General features: G+C 45.1%; 1 long non-coding RNA gene across 1 annotated transcript in view; it reads left to right on the plus strand.

The window, feature by feature from the left end:
* Positions 1-21,889, plus strand: part of LOC116780009 — an 893,112-nt gene that overhangs the window by 471,720 nt on the left and 399,503 nt on the right. The gene's annotated exons all lie outside the window — the stretch shown is intronic.

Here is a 21,889-nt window from a genome sequence, read left to right on the forward strand (position 1 = left end):
GATTTGCTTTCTTGGCATAGTTGTCATCTTTTAGGACTACAATTATTTTCACGGAGTAGAATGCAGATGAAACATAGGAACTAATAGAGAGTATGCCCACCTGCAAGAAATTAGCTTGCATGCCTCAGAAAACTTGATCAATAAGTGATTATTCTCTTAAGTAGTAAATTCAATTGAAGATTGTTTAAGTTAATGGGAAATTCTAGTTATCTTTAACCAATGATGAATATATGTGTCTTAGTTGGTCTCAAAACAATTAGTTTAGGGGTCAGGGGTCAACTGGATCAATCATAGATGCTAGGAAATCTGCCAAATGGAAAGAAGACACGACTGCCCCCCCAGAAGAAACGAATGCTAGATGGCAGTCTTGCTCCACAAATGAAGTCCAGGATATCTGACCCCCGAATTATGACATAATTTGAGGTTGGACTTGTGGGAAGGGGTTTTGATGAATACTGTATTTATACCCGAAATTTGTACTGATTCTTTGATTCATGCATGGTGGAGTACCCCTATGAATCCCCAGCTGGCATATTAAAGAGATGTCCGATCCAATGACTTCTGGTTGTTGAGTTTAATTCTTTTGTTTCAATTGGTACCCTGTGTGAGGAACTATTGACAGGACCTCTGTTTGACTGTGGAGACCCTTTTTTTTTTTTCTCTCTTTCTATTTTTTCTTTTCCTTTTTTTCTATTTTTCCCTTTTTCTCTCTACTCACGCGTCAGGTCGTGCGTTCACCACGGTGCAGAAAAAAGCTTCACACAACCCACCAATTGCAGTATAAATCCTTCACTCAGCACCCTTTGAAGCAAATGAATCCATGAGAGACAGACTTTGTCCAGTCAGAACTCACTTGTAACTTTATTACTCCATTTATATACAGAATAAGGGTCTGAGCTATCAAGTCAGGCCAGGTGTTATTTATCTGCACACCTACCATACAGACACTCCTGTGACCACCTTCAACCACAAAGAACAATCATGCTTCAAGCAGCTTTCCAGCTTGACCTTGCGATATTTTTCACACACACACTAATCTTAGTTCTGGTTGGCTCAGGACCACAATATTTGTACTTTAATATTTTCTTCTTCTTCTTCTATCATCTAGGTGGCTGGTGTTGTCGTGTTTAGCTGCTTCTACAGTTCACCATCTGCACCTGAGACTCCTAGGTTAAGGGCTATCTTACCTGTGTGAAAGGGTTGTCAGCCTCTTGCAGCAGCCCTTTGCCAAAATTACCAGTCTGACTCCCAAAACTGAACATGGACAAAGATTACTCCCACACAAAAAAACTCAGGAAATAAAGGTCTTTCTGTCCGTGCAGTGCTCTGAGTAGCCCACCATCTGCACCTAATACTCTGAGACTACAAGCTTTCTTTCCTAAGGGAAAGGGCTGTTGTTCCCTTGCAAGAACCCTACGCAGAGATAGCCAGTACTTTAGGAATTTCTTTATATAATAAAGAAATACAGTCCACTCCCAGCTGAGGTTGTAGCCAAAGAGGAGTTTATTCAAACTTGGCGCTCTTTTTATCCCTTGAAACCATGTGACCATATAACCAATGAGGGTATAGATTCTCACGCATGTCACCTGGGTTTCCCCGCCTGGGATGCCTCTCCCGCATCCCTGGACACGTCTCCTATATCTCCCCCCTCTCAATTATTTAAGACGGTCAGGAAAACAGTGCAAAAAACCCCAGTGCAAACAACAGAACAGTACATTATAAACTACCATAGTTTCGCAATGACCCAGCACATCGTTCGCTTTGACTTCTTAACAACTTATACATCTATTGTAAACATTTTCTTAAACCTTTTAAAACCTTCTTATATTTCTAAGGGGTAGTGGAACTTGGAAAAATAACTTTATTAACCTAGGGGGCTTAGCCCAACCATGCATTACCTATAGACTTATAACCTTTCTTAATCTGAGGGTTTAAATAACTGGGAAATTCAACTTTATTTGAGAAACAGGGTAAACATAGCAAACTAAATTCTCTTAAAGTGACCATGTGGCTGAGGTAGTGTTATTCTTGTGAGGTGTTTGGTGTTTAAGGTCCAGTCATACAGCTCTTTTATTCATTCACACACACATTTACTGACGGTCATCATTCCATTCATCACACACACACTCATGGGTTTTGTATAGACTCTGCATTTTGCCACATTGGTCATCCTCAAAATGTAAACCTGAAATGTAAACATTATTACTGAAACATAACTGTTTTTATAACTTCTGTGTTACTCTGGTTCTTGTTGCTGTGGTTGTGTACCTAGGTAGGGTCTAACACACCTGGAAGGAATCCATTTCAGCTCCTTTCCTGTAGCCACACATGTGTAACCCCTCCCCCAAGTCACAAGATCCACTGGTCCTGTCCACTGCCCTGAAATCAGATCCCTTATCATGACTGGTGGTTTGGGGAAGGCAAAAGCCTGAGGTCTGTGTTGCCTTTCATGCCTGCTTTTTTCAGCACTATCACAATTTAAAAAATTTATAACATATGTGGTTTTAAACAGACGCTCTTGCGGACTATAGACAGATTCCCCCCTTTTCTGTTTTGTTAACATGTCTTTTAGGGTGCGATATGCCCTTTCTACAATTGCTTGCCCAGTGGGTGAGTGTAGAATGCCTGTGGTGTGAGAAATTCCCCAATTTGACAGGAAAGTTCTTACCTTTTCTGATATGAAAGCAGGTCCATTGTCAGTTTTGACCTGTTTTGGGGTACCAAGGGTCGTAAAACAACTGAACCAGTGCCTTATTACATCCTTGGTCTTTTCCCCAGTATGTGCAGTGGCAGTTATGTCCTGTGCGTGAGTGTCAACTGTGACATGTACATATTTTAATGTACCGAATTTGGTTATGTGTGTGATGTCTGTCTGCCATATCTTATTTGCCGTTAACCCTCTGGGGTTAACGCCTTCCTGAGATGGCATGGGTGTTATCTGCTGACAGTCTGGGCATGACATGATTATGTCTCGAGTCTGATTGAGTGTTATTTGAAACTGTTTCTTCAGTGAACGTGCGTTCTAGTGGAAAAATGAATGAGACAATTTTGCTTGCTCTAAGACTCTAGGTACTGTGTTGAACATAGCTGCTCTGTCAGCCTCCCGGTTCCCTTCAGCTATCAGTCCTGGCATTTCTGTGTGTGATCTTGTGCACATGATGTAAAAATCAAACTTTCTGTGATTAACAAGAAACCATACAGAACACATTTCAAACAATAAGCGAGAGTTAGCAACATCTCGAAGAAATGAACTTTTGAGACGGGACACTAACCCTGCAGAATAACAGGAATCTGTAACAATATTAACTGGTTGTTCTGAAAACTTTCCCAAGGCAATACGTATAGCAGCCAGTTCCAGAACCTGTACAGAACCCTGGTTCATGGTCTGTACCTCTCGCTCCCATTGTCCTGTATCAGGGTTTACCCATGTCACTGCAGCTTTTTGGGTCCGCCCAGATGCATCTGTAAAGACCGTGAGACCTTTCACTCGTTCATGTTTGCATCTGGTTGTGGTTTTTAAGGGTAAATTACCGATTTCTACCTATGGTCTGTATTTGGGAAAATGAATAGAAATGTCACCGCCAAAGCTTGCCAGGGTAACCTGGAACCCTGCATCCTCGGCTAGCATCCAGTCGAGGTTGTCCTTTGTAGTCGGGATGTAGATGGTTGCCAGATCTCTCCCATCCAGCTCCTGTAGCTGTCCTCTGCCTTTAATGACAAGCTTGGAAAACATTTCATTAGTAGTCCACACAGTTTTAGGTGGTGTGTGGGGAAGAAACAGTCACTCCAGGACTTTCAGTGGATCTTTTTCAGTCTGATCCCACTGAAACAAAACTGTGAATGGCTGGTACCTCCTGGGTACGAGGGCAAGGCAGATTTGCAGTTCAGGATTTCTCCTTCTACCTTGCCTGGTTTCAATTGCCTTGGCACAGGTGTCTAACGCTTACTTTGCCTCTGTTGTCAGAGACCTGCTAGACATTAGGTCTGAGTCCCCCTTAAGCAGCTCAAATAAAGGGTGCAGCTCCTCTGTGGTAATGCCCAAAATAGGTCTTAGCCAATTGATGGCTCCCAGAAGTTTTTGCAGCTTGTGTAAAGTTAAATTGTCTTTTACCTCGAGCTGCAGTGGCTGTGGAGAAATTTCCTGTTGCGTGATTTTACATCCAAGGTAAGTCCAGGGTTGCGATCGCTGGATTTTCTCTGGAACAACCTGTAACCCTGCTTCTTGGACAGCATTGGTTAGAGCAGTAACGACAATTTACAGTTCATTTTCTGTGGTCGTGGTAATTAATATGCCATACATAAAGTAGTATATGAAGGTTAAGGGAAAATGTCATCTGATAGGGTGAATAGCGTATGCCACTACCGTTTGACATATTGTCTGACTATTTTTCATCCCTTGAAGAAGAACCACCCAGTGATACCTCTGCATAGGCTCTGCATTGTTCAAGGCAGGGATGGAAAAACCAAACCTTGGTGCATCCTCAGGGTGCAGGAAAATGGTGAAAAAGCAGTCTTTTAAGTCAATTACCATTAGTGGCCACCCTGCTGGAAGCATAACAGGTGAGGGAAGTCCAGGTTGCAATGCTTCCATAGACTCTATGACTGCGTTAACTGCTCGTAAGTCCTGCAACATTCTCCACCAGCCACTTTTCTTGGGGATACAAAACACAGGAGTATTCCAGGGACTGGTTGTTGGCACAATATGACCTGCTTCAAGTTGCTCCCTTGCAAACTCTCTTAAGTGTACAAGCCATGCCTTTTTCATGGGCCATTGTTCTACCCAAACTGGCTGTTTGTTTTTCCAGACCAGTTCAATCAGTCCTTGGGACGGCTGGTCAATGACCCCACTGAAAAACCTGACTGCTTGCAGGAGCAATTTGCATTACTGTGCCGAACTGCCGGAGAACATCCCATTCCCACAATGTACATGGAATGGGAGCAACAAAAGGAGCTATTTTGGCTATTTGTCCTTCTGGCCCCAAAAAAGTGTGCATTTGAGCACTCTGTCTGGGCCTTTGTGTGCCTCCCACCCCTTGAATGGTTGCAGTTGGGCAAACAGTGGGTCAGTTAAGTGGCCATTCGGAGTCTTTTATGATGGTAACATCGGCTCCTGTGTCCACTAAGCCTGTAGTTCGGTGCCCATCAACCTGGCACGTCATGCACAGCTGTGTGGTTCTGATGGTTGTTGCCCAGTAAATTTGTGACTGGTCTGCACTCCCAAAGGCCCCTGAACCCCACTCCCCCTCCCCCACAGGAGACGCGTTGTAGAAGGGGATTAGTTGGGCAATTTTTTGTCCCTTAGGGATGAAACAAGGGGGTGAAGGGGTCCAGACCATTATTTGAATTTCACTACAAGAGTCAGAGTCTATTACTCCAGGCAGCACAAATAAACCCATTCTGCTGGTTGAAGATCTCCCAATTAGTAGTGCATGCACCCTTGGATTAAAGGGACCCCAAAGCCCTGTAGGGATTAGTACTACATTAGTGGAAGTTATGATGACTGGTTCTAGGTTGGATAAATCCAACCCAATGCTGGCTGAGGTGGAGGGGCACAAATCGCAAACCTGTTCCCATGAGTTGCATTTATTTGTTGTACCGGGGAGCGTGACAACGCCCCCCATTTCCAGTTTCCCCACTGCGAGGAGTTTTTTGGCCCCCTCCTCTCATTTGGGTACTTGTGGGATGCTGTTGTAGAGGGTCTCTTTGGGCAATCTCTTTGAAAGTGGTCAGGGGCACCACATCTAAAGCAACCACTTCTGGGTCTGGCTTCTTCCTGCACTCTTAGCTGGGCATTTAGGGTTGTAGCTAAAGAGGCAGACTGGTGTTCCACGGAGCCAACCCCTTGGCAGACTCGAACCAACTCAGCAATGCTACAGTTCTCCCTTTTAGGAAGGGCCTGCAAGGCTCCTTTACAGTCTGGGTTCGCGTTCTCAAAAGTCAGTTACCTATAAAGCATCTCTCTGGTTTCATCATGCTCAACCTGCCTGTTTAAAGCAGATTGCAGCCAATCTAGGAATTGTGAGTATGATTCAGTAGAACCTTGTAATACCTTCATGTGATAGTTTTCACCCTAGACCTTTCTGGAGACCAGCTTGTAACCAGGAAGGAACTAGGGTAATGACTTAGGAAGTATTCCATGCTATTCCTTTCCGTAACACAACATATAAAAAGGCGCAGATAAGAGAGTTCGCTCTCTTCTCTCTTCTGGTGGTTGAAGGCGACAGGTCTCTCCGTAGATGGGTTTTGCTTATATAGACCAGGGCCTGCTACTCAGACCTGCCGTTATCTCCGGTCTCTCCGGGAGGTGTGGGGGAGTTGGCTGCTGCCTTGCACAGCTCTGCTGTCCCAATCAGGAAAGTATTTAATTCGTTTTTATATTTATTGACTAGCTCGCTATTAATGGGTATATTTAGGAGATATTTGTTTTTAGGCTTCTTTTTATCCCTGTTTCCCCCTCCCTTTTCCTCCCCCCCCCCCCCCCCCGGGAGCTCCCTGTTGTGGATAATATATTCAAATTGTATATATATATAATTGTAAATATATATTTTTGATAGAATCCCGTTTTGTTTAAACTTCTTTTAGTTTTTTTCCCTTGGTTCATTTTTTCTTCCCTCTCTGGGAAGCAGGCCTTGTTGTCAAGTTTTGGAGACTTGGCGGGAAGCCAGTTCGAAACTTGCACACTTTGTGGATGGCAGGTTGCTATCCCCGTCTGTAGTGGGTAATTTCCTCATGGCTCTCAGGACTAGTTTTGCAATTGCCTCATATATTTCTCTGGGGTAACTGGATTGGGCATCTACTGTGGTGTAATTTCCCTCCCGGGTTAGTTGTTTTGTTGTTATGCCTGCTTGCGGGTTGTTTGCGTACACAGTGCAATTCTCCCAATAATCAGTTAACTAGACGCTGTACTGAGTGTTAGCAAGAACTACTTTTAGTAAGGTCTTCCAATCATGAGGTGTAAAAACATAGGTGGAACTCAGTGTCTCCAGATACGCGAACGTATTGGTTGAGGACACGTCAGTTTCCCTTACCAATTGCCTCAATTCCTTTGTCATCTCATATGGCAGAGGTTGGAATTGAGGGGGCTGAAGTGGGCGAAAAACGACTGGGCATGCATGTATAACCTGCAAGTCTCCCACCCAAAATGCCTCTTCTCGACACTGTTCCCACCTGTCAACCATTTTCCCCTGCTTGCCCCCTTACTCCCTCCTGGTGGAACCATCCCTGGTCCCTCCTCCTCATCCTCCCATGCCTTCCCCCCTGTCGCCCCAGTAAACCCGGTTCCCTGTGAAGGGGTGCTGGTGGATGATGGAGACGGCGTGGGGGAGGCTCCCTCCCCCCCATGCCTGCGGTTGAAGCAGGACGGCGCTGGGGCCAGAAAAGATGGGTCCGTTTGGTGCGCAAGATGGCAGCACCCATGCCAGTGCACGTGGTTGCTGTTCATCTACAGCGTGAGGTGGCAAATAGACTGAGTTCCCCCCCTCATCGCTGCAACGGGGCCCCATATGCTGATCCCGTGGGCTGGGATCCCACATTACAGGCTCCGTTCCCTCCCCATGACCTGTGCTCCCATGGCTACCGACGTCTGATCTGTAGCTTAACTCACGAATGTATCCCTCTCCTCCCGGTAAACTCTGCGCTTTTGTGTATCTACGCGTGGGATTCGGGTTGCGACTAGTAGCCTGGGTGGGGGTTTGTGTGTTAGTGTGGGATGATTGTACCGTTCACTCGTGGGCTCTGTGCAAAGCAGACATGATTATTTGCCAGGTTGGAATGGCATTATTAGCTCGGGGGTCTCCTGCCTGAGCTTTCAGTCTCATGAGGTTTCCGATTTTGTCCCATATTTCTAGGTGTAGGGCTTCTACAAGCAGCAGCTCTGGCACTACTGATTTACTAAATTGTACAAGCTCTGTTAATTCAACCCTTGTGGTTTGTATGTGGTAAGGTCTCAGTAGGATAGTCAATGACTCTGTGTCCTGTAATATCTCAGCAGAGAGAAAGTTTCCCATTTTTGTTTACCTTGCTCTAGCCGCTGTGGTCCACACACATGTGAAGGGTCCTTTGTTCGGCAGCGGTGGCTCCGAATCTGGTTTCGGTTTCGACTTCGGCGGTCTCTGCAGTGACTGCTGTTCCCTGGGTCTCTGCTACTGCTGCTCTGGCGCTTGCAGGCGACTGGGGTTCGGCAGTGGCAGGTCCCGGGGTGAGCACGTTCAGGGGGGGCGGGGCGGGGACTCAGGTACAGCGCGGGCTCTCACGACGCGGCTTCTAGCATGGCACGGGGCTCGCAGCGGCAACGGGCAAGTGCAGGCGGGCAGCAGGCTGCATGGAGCGGCGGTGCTTATCCTCTTGGCGGAATAGCGTGCCGGTACGGTGTTTGGGGGTCCCGCGGGCGGGCTGGGCTGTTTGGGCAGCGGCAACGCCGCTTTCAGCAGGGCGAGCGGCGGTAGCAGGGGCTCCCGGTGCAGCTTCGGCGTGCTCCGTCGCTCGGTTTTTTGGGTGGCGGTGCTTGCGGCCACTCAAGGAGCAGCCCTTGCTCGGCACTGACTGTTGACGCTGCCCGTTTGGCTCCACTCACCTCTCACGTTCCAGCCGGCTCCACCCCGCTTTTGCCGCAGTTGCTGTCCCAGTTCTCAGCTTCTTCTTCTTCTTTTTCCTTCTTCTCTGTTTCTGTGCACTTTTCCCTAATATTTTTTGAGCTCTCTGTACTAACCTGCGTTTCTCAGAACCGACTGAGATGACGCTTTAAAGAAGTCTAAGTTTCTTTCGGTGAAAGAATTCCGAATTCTGAAATAAACTCGTTCCCGAATCCTACCGAATTTTCCCTGGTGCAGGGAGTTCCAATCTACCTAATGTAGGTCCTATGGTCCCACATTCAGGTTCACCACGTGTAGGAATTCTTTATATAATAAAGAAATACAGTTGGACGCACCTCCTACACAGTACGAGTCTGAAAATTGAATACGGACGAAGATTCCTCCCACACCAAAGATGACAGGACAGAAAGATCTTGCTGCACATTGAGTACCCATGGTGGCCCACCACCTCCACCTGAGACCCAAAGCCTACAGACTTTCTTTCCTCGGGGAAAGGGCTATTGTTTGTTTGCAGGAGCCCAGCACCGAGATAACCGGTCTGAATACAGATCAAGATTCCTCCCAGACACAAGATCCTAGGACAGAAAGGTCTTGCTGCCCGTGGAGTGCTGTAGGTGGTCCACCGACTGCACTGGGGACCCCGAGGGTAAGGGCTTTTTTTCCCCAGGGGAAAAGGTTGTCGTCTGCTTGCAGGAACCCTGTTCTGAAATTGGCAGTCTGACTCCCAGAATTGAATATGTACGGAGATTCCTCCCAGACAAAAGGTGCCAGGACAGAAAACTCTTCCTGCTCATCTAGTGCCAAGGGTGACCCACAACCTGCACCTTACACCCAAGGGCTACAGGCCTTCTTTCCTGGGGGAAAGGGCTGTCGTTCGCTTGCTGGATCCCTGTGCAGTAATTGCCAGTCCAACTCCCAAAATTGAACACAGAAGATTCCTCCCAGTCAAAAGGTGCTAGGACAGAAAGCTCTTCCTGCTCATGGACTGCCCAGGGAGGTCCCCCACCTGCACGTGAGACCCAAAGACTACTGCCTTTCTTTGTTGGGGGAAAGAGCTGTCGTTTGCTTACAGGAGTCCTGTGCTGAAATTGGCATTCCAACTCCCAAAATTGAATACAGATGAAGATTCCTACCAGGCAAAAAGTACCATAATAAAAAACTCTTACTGGTCATGGAGTGCCAAGGGTGACCCACAAACAACACCTGACACCCAAATGTTGCAGGCTTTCCTTCCTGGGGGAAAGGGCTGTCATTCACTTGAAGGAACCCTGTGCTGAAATTGCCAGGACTCATTCAACCTCTTTGTCAGGTATTCAACCAATCTCCTTTCAGCATTCAACCATTCCTCCACCCTTTTGAGAGCTAAGATCTCAGCTTTCACAGCCACTCTTAGCTAAGGACTCATTCAGTTCTTGATTGTGCTGCTTAGTAACAAATCTCTCTCCTTGAGCAGCCATCAACCCAACTCCTAACAAAGTACAGACTAAAGCCTTTCCCTTACCAGGTGTCTTTTTTTTTCATCTTTTGCCAGTTCTCTTATTTTCTCAGATACCAACGTGGGATTATGCCAGTTTTCCTCAGCCTATCTTTCTTTGTCTTGGACTGGGAATGCCTTATAATCTATGTTATTGTTTGCTTTGGCTGAACACCAGGTATCCACTGGGTCTGTGCCCAAGTCCCTCCGGGGGGAAGGGGGGGGGGGAAGGGGGGAAAAGAGGGAAGGAAAAAACTACTAGATCAGAACTGCTAAGAAAGATTATTTATATTTACACAAAGATAGAAAACACTATAAGCAATATGCATACAGAGAAGAACTAAAAATAAAGATACTTCCCCACAACCAACAATCTCCTCCCCTGATGGAACTGCCCGACCACTCCGCACAGCTACCCCGGAAGAGAAGAGAGCGAGCTACCTCTTCCTCCCCTTTTTATATTTTAGCTGACGTAACATGGTATGGAATATCTTCCTGTTCGAGTCAGGTGACTTATCCTAGTTTCCTTCCCGGAAAAAGAAATGTTATTTAGCTACACAAACCCACTACATCTATTAATAGCTCAACAAGTGGGGAACAGTCTAGGTTCTTTTCACCTTCCATGTGGCTGATGGTGACTGACATACTTTGTCCCATTGTTTGCAATTCACAGTTATCCCCAAACAAAAGAAACCACTTCTAAAGGTACCCTGCTCTTGACTGCACCAAAGATGTAACACTCTAGCCCTGGAACCAAAGCTCACAGGCTCAGCCAGGAGTTTTACTTTAAAATATGTATATAGGGTTCTTTAATACCTCGAGATAGCATCAAGAGAATAAGCCACAGACTTGTTCCCAAGAGGTCTTATCAGGGCTAGGCTTCGCGAACGAAGATTTGAGAAGACACTATCCACACTTGCTACAGGCACGCTGGTGGTTTATGAGGCCAATACGTGACAGACATATCCGATTGCAAAAAGCACAGCAGAAAGACTCCTTAGATGGTGTAATCTGCAAGACACGGTTCTTTCTGCGTTGCCTTTTTTCCTCGAGAGTGATCCTGCGTGTGTTCTCGAAGGAGACAGCTGCGTTATAGATGGCGTGCCTCCAGGTCTCCCGATTTGAGACCAGAGTAGACCAGTTATGGTGATCAATATGGTCAAGGCTGAGATGTTGTTTCAGGGAGTCCTTGTATCTTTTCTTCGGGGCTCCTCTCATGCGGTAACCAGTGGTAAGTTCACCATAGAGCAGGATCTTAGGAAGGCGGTGGTCCTTCATCCTTGAGATGTGCCCTGCCCATCGCAGTTGTGTTCTCATCAACATGACCTCAATACTAGTGACAACTGCTTGCTCTAGTACAGATAATCTGACCAGCGGATGTTAAGGATTGTACGGAGGCAGCGTTGATGGAAGCGTTCTAGGAGACGCAGGTGGTGGCGGTAGATGACCCATGATTCAGAACCATATAAGAGAGTAGACAACACTATGGCTTTGTAAACACCGATCTTGGTGCTTTTCTTCAAGTGTTTATTACACCATACTCTTTTGTGGAGTTTTCCAAAGGCACTATATGCCTTAGGCCCCGGGCTGCCCCGGGCCGCTCCCGCATTCCGGGGACGGGACCCCCTGCTGGGGGGGCCCCCCGTCCCTCGTGGACGAAGGCCCCGGGCTACTGTGAACCGCTCTCGTGCCGCGCGTGCTCCGCGCGCGTGGTTGTGCCCCCGGACGCGTCCATTGCCGGAGAAAGGAGAGACAAGGGGAACCTTGCCGGCAGGTACTGCGCCTCCATGAAAGAGGAGAAGGAAGCTTCGGAGCACACAGAGGTTTGGCGTTCCAGGGTTAGGGGGGGAGGGGGGGGAGGGGTTGGGCGGGGGGAGGATTAATGTAGTGTGTCAAGCAGGTCGTGGGGTCCGTCGACCAGCAGGAGGGAGCACGGCACAATCCCGTATGAAATGTCGCAGGTGAGTAGTGTGCCTGAAGATATGTGGAAACACAGGGGGGGAAGGATAAGGTCAGGGTGGATAGTGGGTTCTTTTAGAATAATGGGGGGCCCCGTCAGGCTGGGGCCAATAAAAGGCACCCCCGCCTCGATAGGTACTGGGGTCAGAATGTTTGCTTTGTTTGTTCTGTCTGTCTGGTTTTGGTTCTCCTGTGGCTACTGCCCAGGTTCGGCATATTCTGGATATACTTGCTTTACTCTGTTACATCCTGAAACGGTGGACAGGACAAAGGGTTGTCCCTGGGTACCTCCTTCAGTTTGTTTATAGGTAGGCATTAATAAAGCAGGAAATGAAAGACTTGCCCAAAGCGTTCTAATAGGAACATAGTCTCTATAGCCCTGTGTGGTTGCAAGCTATATGGTACATGCCTCCAGAAGGGTCACCCATGCCAGACAGATCAAAACCGTGGGACCAGATCTAATACATTCTTGGGCAGGATGAGTTCATTAGCCTCCTGGCAGTCATCCTAGGAGAAGGACAACTCCAGTCCCAAACCCGGGTAGATGGAGCTCGCTTAGCCCTGTAAGGCCATCCATCTAAGAGAAGGTCACTCTAATCAAACCTACGTCCTGAGGACCTCACTGCCACCGTCCAAACTCACTCGACCCTGGCAGATGAACCTCGGGATTAAAGGGTGGGTTCAGTTCCGCGCACACTGTGTCTCACCTAAAAAATCCATTGTGCAGGCTTGAAGGCTTTACCCACATGCAAAAAGTCCTGTAGCGACAGGCGAGGGTCGAAACGGCAGGTGAAAGGTGCACTGGGAGCCGCAGACCCAACCCTGCATGCAGGCGGTTCAGGATATTGGTCATTTGAGACTGACCGGAGATGATAGTCTCTTGGGGCAGCACCCTGAACGACCAAGTAGCCTTTTCAAGGACAGCACTGCTTGCTCCACTTGGAGAGGGGCCTAGAAAAGGTGACCTAAACAAAGCTCATCTCCACTTTCACCCGGTTGGTTAACCGCAGGTCAACGGGCATCTTCTTCCAATGCGGTCGCACAAAGATCAAAAGAAAAAAGGCATGCACCTGCCTCCAAAGGTGTACCTAAATTAACTCTAGCATGTTGGGATATCAGAACCATGTTCGATTCTGCGGATAGCGGACGTCCTGAGCGTCGGTCTGCCCTAATTGCCCATGAGTTGGTTCGTCTCAACATCGACATTGCCGCTCTCAGTGAAGTTCGCCTTCATGAAGAAGGTAACCTCAGAGAACATGGTGCCGGCTACACACTCTTTTGGTCAGGTAAGTCCAGAACCGAAAAACACCTCTCAGGAGTTGGCTTCATGATCAAAAACTCCTTTGTTCCTAAACTTGAAAATCTGCCGACAGGTCACTCTGACAGCATTATCTCCCTACGCCTTCCACTAAACAACAAGCAACATGTTGTCATCTTTAGTATATATGCCCCAACCCTCCAAGCTGACCCTGTTGAAAAAGATAAATTTTACACCGACCTGTGCCTCCTTACCCAAAAGGTTCCTGCAGACGACAAGATCATTATCCTTGGTGATTTCAACGCCAGAGTAGGCAAGAATTCTGAAGCCTGGAAAGGAGTATTAGGCAAACATGGTGTTGGAAACTGCAACGATAATGGTCGACTTCTGCTAGAATTCTGTGCAGAGCAACAACTCACCATCACTAATACTATCTTTCAGCAGAAAGATAGTCTGAAGACAACCTGGATGCACCCCCGTTCTAAGCATTGGCACCTCATTGATTATGTCTTGGTGCGACAGAGAGATGCCCGCGATGTCCACCATACCCGCGTGATGCCCAGCGCAGAATGCCAAACAGACCATTGGTTTGTGCGCTGTAAACTCAATTTCAAGCTCAAATTCAAACCAAAAAGGGGCAGCATCCCAAGGAGAAGACTCCAAGTTAACAATCTCCAATCAGCCACAATAAGAGACAGTTTCCAGGTAAACCTTCAAACCAGGTTCGAAAACATTCCCACAGCTTCTGCAGATTCCTCTCCTGAAACAATCTGGCACCATATTAAAAACAGCATCCTGCAATCCTCTGAAGAATCCTTAGGGTTCTCCCTCAAGAAGAACAAGGACTGGTTTGACGAAAACAACCAAGAAATCCAAGACCTGTTGAGGAAGAAGAGAACTGCCCACCAAGCACACCTTGCACTGCCATCCTGTCACGCAAGAAAAAAAGCCTTTCGTCTTGCATGCAGCAAGCTCCAACAGAAACTCCGTGACATCCAGAACAAGTGGTGGATCTATCTAGCTGAAAAAAACTCAATTATGCGCAGATACAGGTGATCACAAAGGTTTCTATGAGGCCTTGAAAACAGCATACGGGCCTACATACCAGGTACAAAGCCCTCTACTCAGCGTTGATGGTCAAACCCTTCTAACAGATAAAACCTCCATTCTGAGTCGATGGTCTGAACACTTTCAGACTCTTTTCAGTACCAACCGTGTAGTCCAAGATTCAGCAATTCAGTCCATCACACAACAACCAGTAAAGTATGAATTGGATACTGCCCCCACTTTAGCAGAAACCCTCAAGTCCATACTGCAGGTGAAAATCGGCAAGGCAACTGGGGTTGATGGAATTCCACCTGAAGTCTGGAAACATGGGGGCCTTGCACTCCACACCAAATTTCACGAGTTTGTGGTGCGCTCTTGGGAGCTCGGTGAACTACCTTCAGACCTTCGTGATGCTGTCATCATCACTTTGTATAAGAAGAAAGGTATTAAATCAGATTGCTCAAACTACCGTGGTATTACTCTGCTCTCCATTGCTGGCAAAATCCTGGCAAGAATACTCTTGAACAGACTAATACCCACTATAGCAGAAGGAATTCTACCTGAAAGTCTGTGTGGTTTCAGAGCCAACAGGAACACCACAGACATGGTATTTGTCCTCAGACAACTGCAAGAGAAGTGTAGGGAACAGAACAAAGGTCTCTATGTAACCTTTGTCGACCTCACCAAGGCTTTTGATACTGTGAGCAGAAAAGGTCTGTGGCAGATTTTGGAACGTTTAGGTTGTCCCCCCAAGTTCCTTAAAATGATCATCTCACTCCATGAGGATCAGCACGGCCAAGTCAGATATGGCAACACACTTTCTGAGCCCTTTTTAATTAAGAATGGTGTGAAACAAGGCTGCGTTCTCGCTCCTACCCTATTCACCGTCTTCTTTAGCATGATGCTCCAAAGGGTCACAGCAGACCTCGATGATCAGGACGGTATCTACATTCGATACCGTACTGATGGAAGTCTATTCAATCTAAGGCGACTGAAGACCCACACCAAGACCTTAAACCATCTTGTCCGGGAGCTGCTTTATGCTGATGACGCCGCCCTTGTTATCCACACAGAAGCAGCCCTGCAGCGTTTAACATCCTGCTTTGCAGATGCTGCTGAGCTCTTTGGGCTGGAAGTCAGCCTAAAGAAGACAGAGGTCCTCCATTGACCTGCACCTCAGGAAGTCTTCCATCATCCCCACATCACCATTGGCCAATCAGAACTCAAATCAGTCCAACAGTTTAACTACCTTGGTAGCCTCATCTCCTCAGATGGTAAGATGGACCGAGAGATAGACAACAGGTTAGCTAAGGCATATAGTGCCTTTGGAAAACTCCACAAAAGAGTATGGCATAATAAACACTTGAAGAAAAGCACCAAGATCGGTGTTTACAAAACCATAGTGTTGTCTACTCTCCTATATGGTTCCGAATCATGGGTCATCTACCGCCACCACCTGCGTGTCCTAGAATGCTTCCATCAACGCTGCCTCCGTACAATCCTTAACATCCGCTGGTCTGATTATGTGACCAATACATCTGTACTAGAGCAAGCAGCTGTCACTAGTATTGAGGCCATGTTGATGAGAACGCAGCTGCGATGGGCAGGGCACGTCTCAAGGATGAAGGACCACCGCCTTCCTAAGATCCTGCTCTATGGTGAACTTACCACTGGCTGCCGCATGAGAGGAGCCCCGAAGAAAAGATACAAGGACTCCCTGAAACAACATCTCAACCTTGGCCATATTGATCACCACAACTGGTCTACTCTGGCCTCAAATCGGGAGACCTGGAGACACACCATCTATAACGCAGTTGTCTCCTTCGAGAACACACGCAGAATCACTCTCGAGGAAAAAAGGTAACGCAGAAAGAACCGTGTCTTGCAGATTACACCATCTAAGGAGTCTTTCTGCTGTGCCTTTTGCACTTGGATATGTGTGTCACGTATTGGCCTCATAAGCCACCAGTGTACCTGTAGCAAAAGTGGATAGTGCCTTCCCAAATCTTCGTTCGCGAAGCCTAGCCATGGATGGATATGCCTTAGCTAACCTGTTGTCTATCTCTCCGTCCATCTTACCATCTGAGGAGATGAGGTTACCAAGGTAGTTAAACTGTTGGACTGATTTGAGCTCTGATTGACCAATGGTGATGTGGAGTTGATGGAGGACTTCTGTCTTCTTTAAACTGACTTCCAACCCAAAGAGCTCAGTAGCATCTGCAAAGCAGGATGTTAAACGTTGCAGGGCTACTTCTGTGTGGGCAACAAGGGCGGCGTCATCAGCATAAAGCAGCTCCCGGACAAGATGGTTTAAGGTCTTGGTGTGGGTCTTCAGTCGCCTTAGATTGAATAGACTTCCATCAGTACGGTATCAAACTATGGCAGAAGGAATTCTACCTGAAAGTCTGTGTGGTTTCAGAGTCAACACGAGCACCACAGACATGGTATTTGTCCTCAGACAACTGCAAGAGAAGTGTAGGGAACAGAACAAAGGTCTCTATGTAACCTTTGTCGACCTCACCAAGGCTTTTGATACTGTGAGCAGAAAAGGTCTGTGGTAGATTTTGGAACGTTTAGGTTGTCCCCCCAGGTTCCTTAAAATGATCATCTCACTCCATGAGGATCAGCACAGCCAAGTCAGATATGGCAACACACTTTCTGAGCCCTTTTTAATTAAGAATGGTGTGAAACAAGGCTGCGTTCTCGCTCCTACCCTATTCACCGTCTTCTTTAGCATGATGCTCCAAAGGGCCACAGCAGACAGTCTCATAATACAGAAGTAATATAACGTCTTTCAGAATTTCACTCAGCTCACCAAAAGAATGAAGATTCAGTAGTAGCCTATGATATGGAAGAATCATGTTCAGTTCCCTTCACTACTTAAGAGCAATCCTGGATTTTAAAAAAGTTCTCATTTAAAGGAGTGTTGAAAAGCACTATAACATTTTGTGACAATGATAGCAGAGGTGTTCAATTGCATATCTGATATCTGAGTTTTGAGATGTAACAAGAACTAATAGTTTTTGTAGCGGAATGTACCATAGAAACTACATAAAACTGAGTCAAGTAATTTAAAAGGACTAATCAAGCAAAGTAAAGAAACAATGAAGAGGGGAACTGAGACAACCAGTCAAGCAATACTAAGTTACTCTATAATCAGGTGTATTGTCTTAAAGAAGGTCATAAAGCTGTCAGAACTTTGGAGGCTCAAGACAGGGAAGACCACTGAAGACCCCTGATGAAGCCTCCCCCCTCGACCTTATAAGGTATGTATATATGCTAATAGGTGTTGGGAAATGTCATGAATATGTAACAGGAATGCGGGGAACTGAAAATGAATGGTCATAAGCTGTAGTGGAGGTACCTCTGTGTGCACTTTGGCGAACTGATTACAAGGGCACCCGTTGTGTTGTGACCATGCAGTGCATTGTAATAAAAGAATGCCTGATTTCTAAAACTCACAAATTGAGTCTTAGAAGTTTCTTTTAAGAGGCGATTTAAGGTAACATATCTCAAATACATGGTTCTGAAAAGAAGATAAAGTATTTGAGACATATTTTGACTAGGCTTCCTTGTGCTTAAAAATTAATTCAAATCTGTAGTTTTAGAAATATTTGATCAGTTTTTGCTAAAAGAGCCCTCAGACTTTTTTTTATGCATTCTCTTTCCTGGGCTCTTCCTACCTCCACAAAACAAGAGCAGTACATACATGTTTGTTAGAGACATGGGACAATCATGTGTTGGTCCATGAGAGCTTTTAACGTGGTGTGAACTGCACTGTGCAGCACCACTGAGGACACATAAGAGATTTCAATTAGTCATGAAAACAAATCAAATAAACTTTGATCAGTTCTGAAAGAAGAATAAGTCATTGTGCTCATCAAAAGCAGGTGCCAACCATCAAGATCACATTTATTTCTAAAACCTTTGTCTTCAAATAGGCTTCAGTTTTGCAATCTATATAATCCACAATATCCATAATAGTGATTTATTTGTAAGAGGTAAAAAAACCCCAACACCCATGCAAATCCTATTACAGAACAGAGCATCCTTCTCATTCCTTATTGTCTGTAGTAGAAAATTAATCTAGGACAAAGTAACAAAGCAAACACATGATGAGAATTCAATACTTGGAAGGGATAGAAGTCACAGAAGCTACAGAACATTACTACTACCAGGTCAGGACAGCTCAGTTGTTTGCAAGGCTTGGTAAAGACTCATATTTTACATGACAAGTTGTACAAAGATTCAGACCTTTTCCTCGTTAATCTTCCAGTGACACAAGTTTCACTGTCAGAATTCATAGGTACACTGGCATCTCTGATAGTTGCTTGCTGCATGATAATTCTGTTTTCAGATACTAAAAAAAGAAAGTGAAGGTATTCAGATAATGTAGTGTCTCAGTTTAATGAGATTGAAGTGTTTTGCTAAGGAGGATGAGCTATGAGGAAGACCAAACTCCTCCCTCTAAGCAGTTGTAAATCTGAAATTAAGAGGCTCCAATTGAGGAAGTATGGAGAAAGAAAAAAAATAACAACCCTTTATTAAAGTATATATGTGTATTGGCAGAACAACAAAAGAACACAAAAACAACCAAACAATAATCCTGTACCCAAAAATCCCCTTCAAAAAGGAAACAGTTCAGTACTTTCTGCCTTTTGGCACAATTCTAACTACGATCAGCAGGAGGTGCTGTTGGATCACTGGAGATGCAGACCCTGCAGTTGCTCTGTGTTGGCCAGCAGGGGGCCCTGGCGTGTGGGAGAAGCTGAGACTGGAGATCTTCCCCCCCACCGAGAAGGGGAAGGGGAAAAAAGGGGAAAAAGGGGGTTCTTCCCATGAAACTCACACTGCCTGCGGCTGACTGTGGCCAGGATTTCCCCCCTTTCATTGATAGACACATGTTGCTGCCAACACGGGAACAGAGGACGGAAAGGGCAACCTCCTCCCCAAAAAGTTCCTCTGCAGGTGGGTCAAACCTCTCCGATGAAGTCTGAGCAGGTCTGGGCTAGGGACAGAACATGATGCAGGAAAGTGAAGGCAAACTGGGGCCAGAAACAACCAGGTGACCAGGTTGAAAACAAAGTGAACCTCGGACCCCTCCAACACACACCTTGCCTGAGTTAGGGCAAAAGTGAAGTGCCTCTCATTTCTGAGGAGAGAAAAAAACCTCATCGCCCCTCCCCACAGTCTTCAGGGGACCATCAGCTTGTAATGTGGATCTGCTAGTTAGTTCCTTTGTGTGTGTCATTTACCCTAGGCAAACACCTTCCCCCTCCCTCGTTCAACATCCTTCTTTTACAGCGATGCAGGGGAAAGAAAAATTCCCTGCTTGGTTTTTTAGAACAAGTAAACCTATGACGTAGTCAAATATGACATCATATAACATACCTAAGATGATAAAGATCTTGGTAAAGCAGAAAGCTCCTCTTCATTTTTCAACCATTCTGTATCACATGATTCACTGAGGGCTGGAAAACTTACACAAGTCTTACAGAGCAAAGGCTCCAAAAAAGCAGAAAGGTTGTTGGTGAGCAACAACTCCATGCTGGGTGTAGTGAGTTGCACAGTTCAGAATACACAAAATGCTTTAGAAAAGCCAAAGAACAGCAAGAACTGTCCTTGTATATATCTACTGTACATCTCAACTCTCATGGTCGCCCAAATAATCCACTGAGTGAGAACATGCCCACACACACTCATTGCACCAGGGCAATATGTCAAGGCTTATGGTTCATTGTATAGACCACACATCTTCAATTGCAGGCAGTATTTGGTCCCTCTGACACACCAGGTCGTCTTCCACAAGCAAAGGAGTTGTTGCAGTTGTGAACATTACTGTTTCTCAGTAGATTTTTGAAGAACAAAAAATTTCTTTCCCGGTCTTCATGGTCACATTGCTTATCACCATAAGGCACCAAAGTTGCAAGCTGGGCATTTAAGATCTATGAACTACCCATACACAGTTCAACTCCAGTAACAGATACCATAAAGGAGGCAGAATCAACTTTCAAAAAACTAATTTTAATCAAAAAAAAATTCTTGATCAATAACAAGTTTATAAAACAGTGATTTAGTTGCATAAATAAATTGATATCAGTGTATCAAATCAATTACTTTCAACTTCATGAGCATGTTTACATGGGTAATGAAGTACAATCTTTTTATCTATTATAATAAATAAAATGGAGAGCATGAAATAGTTTTTCTAAACAAAAATACCTACAAACATACCTCTAGTATGTTCTCTAATGAAGGGAACAAGAGACACTGGACAACTTTTGCACCAAAACATAAAAACTGTTTTAAAAAGCACAAGGAACCATCAGCTGAAGCAAAGACACTATACTGTAATCAAAGTTGGTATTTAATAATATAATGAATGGTTTGGTAGTTAGATCTCCAGATTGGTTAATTTAAAGCATTAAGACAAGGCAAGATAGAAGGCTGCTTTTGTTTGAGTAATTCTAGAGAAAATAAAATATGTTAAAAAAATGAACGGAAAAGTAGAACAGTCATACCTACACAACTTTCTGTCCTGCACAAAGTCAAAATACCTATGCAGAATATATATAATATATATTTGTGCACAAAGGTTAGCTTATTATTAGCTCACTGGAAAGGCATAATGTATCATGTCAATCATTTTGCATTTTGTGTCAAAAATGATATTTCTTTAAGTTTCCTAGGCTAGGAGGCACAAACCCCTATTCTGGTATACTGTATTCTTAATGCTAAGGCTTGCTGCTCTGGCTGTGTATTTTTTGTTGTCCCTCTTTACTATAGTGGCTGTTACAAGCATGTGTGTATGTATGTGTATATATATATATATAAAATTTCCCCTAGTAGGTATCGTTCTAACCATGCAGTCCAAAAGGTGGCTCTGCATAGATGCCCAGCATATAGTTCACCACCTGAACCAACCCTGAAGCAAGGCGCACTTTAGTCCTTTAGATAGGTTTTCTTTAAAACCAAGCTACTACAGCTTCAAGTATTTTGCATTACATAGATTTGATTTTTTTTATAAATTAACGTTATATTTTTTCAATATTCAGTCATATACTATAATATATATACAGTACAATAAATGCTCTCATACTTTTAAAAATTTATTTTGATAAATCCCTGAGAATGTATGTTGACAGTCGCTAAGTTTCCACATGCACGAGCATTGTGTGCCATGCTTCTGGATGAACAGCACTGCAAAGCTACATGGTCAGCCTTTTAACTACTAGTATTTCATTTGTTGTTTTGTTTAAATATGCTGAAATATAAGGATGAGTTACAAAGGAGTAAAGCTGAATTCATTCGAGGTACTTATCACAGGATGGAGGTGTTTTGTTTGTTTTTTAAAGCCATTGCAATATATGTTTTGTTTTTGAGGCTGTGAACATATACAGAAAGAACAGGAGAGTGATGTGGGCTTTTGCCACTTGACAACATATACTCAGTGTAAACCAAACCTTTTTTTAACCTCTCTCTCACTCAAAACAGAAAAAAAAATTTAAACACACAAACTTTCACAACATGACAGTTTAGTTTTCAAACTCAATATAACTA

The sequence above is a fragment of the Chiroxiphia lanceolata genome, chromosome W (genome assembly GCF_009829145.1).
Source record: "Chiroxiphia lanceolata isolate bChiLan1 chromosome W, bChiLan1.pri, whole genome shotgun sequence".
NCBI classification, from domain to species: domain Eukaryota; kingdom Metazoa; phylum Chordata; class Aves; order Passeriformes; family Pipridae; genus Chiroxiphia; species Chiroxiphia lanceolata.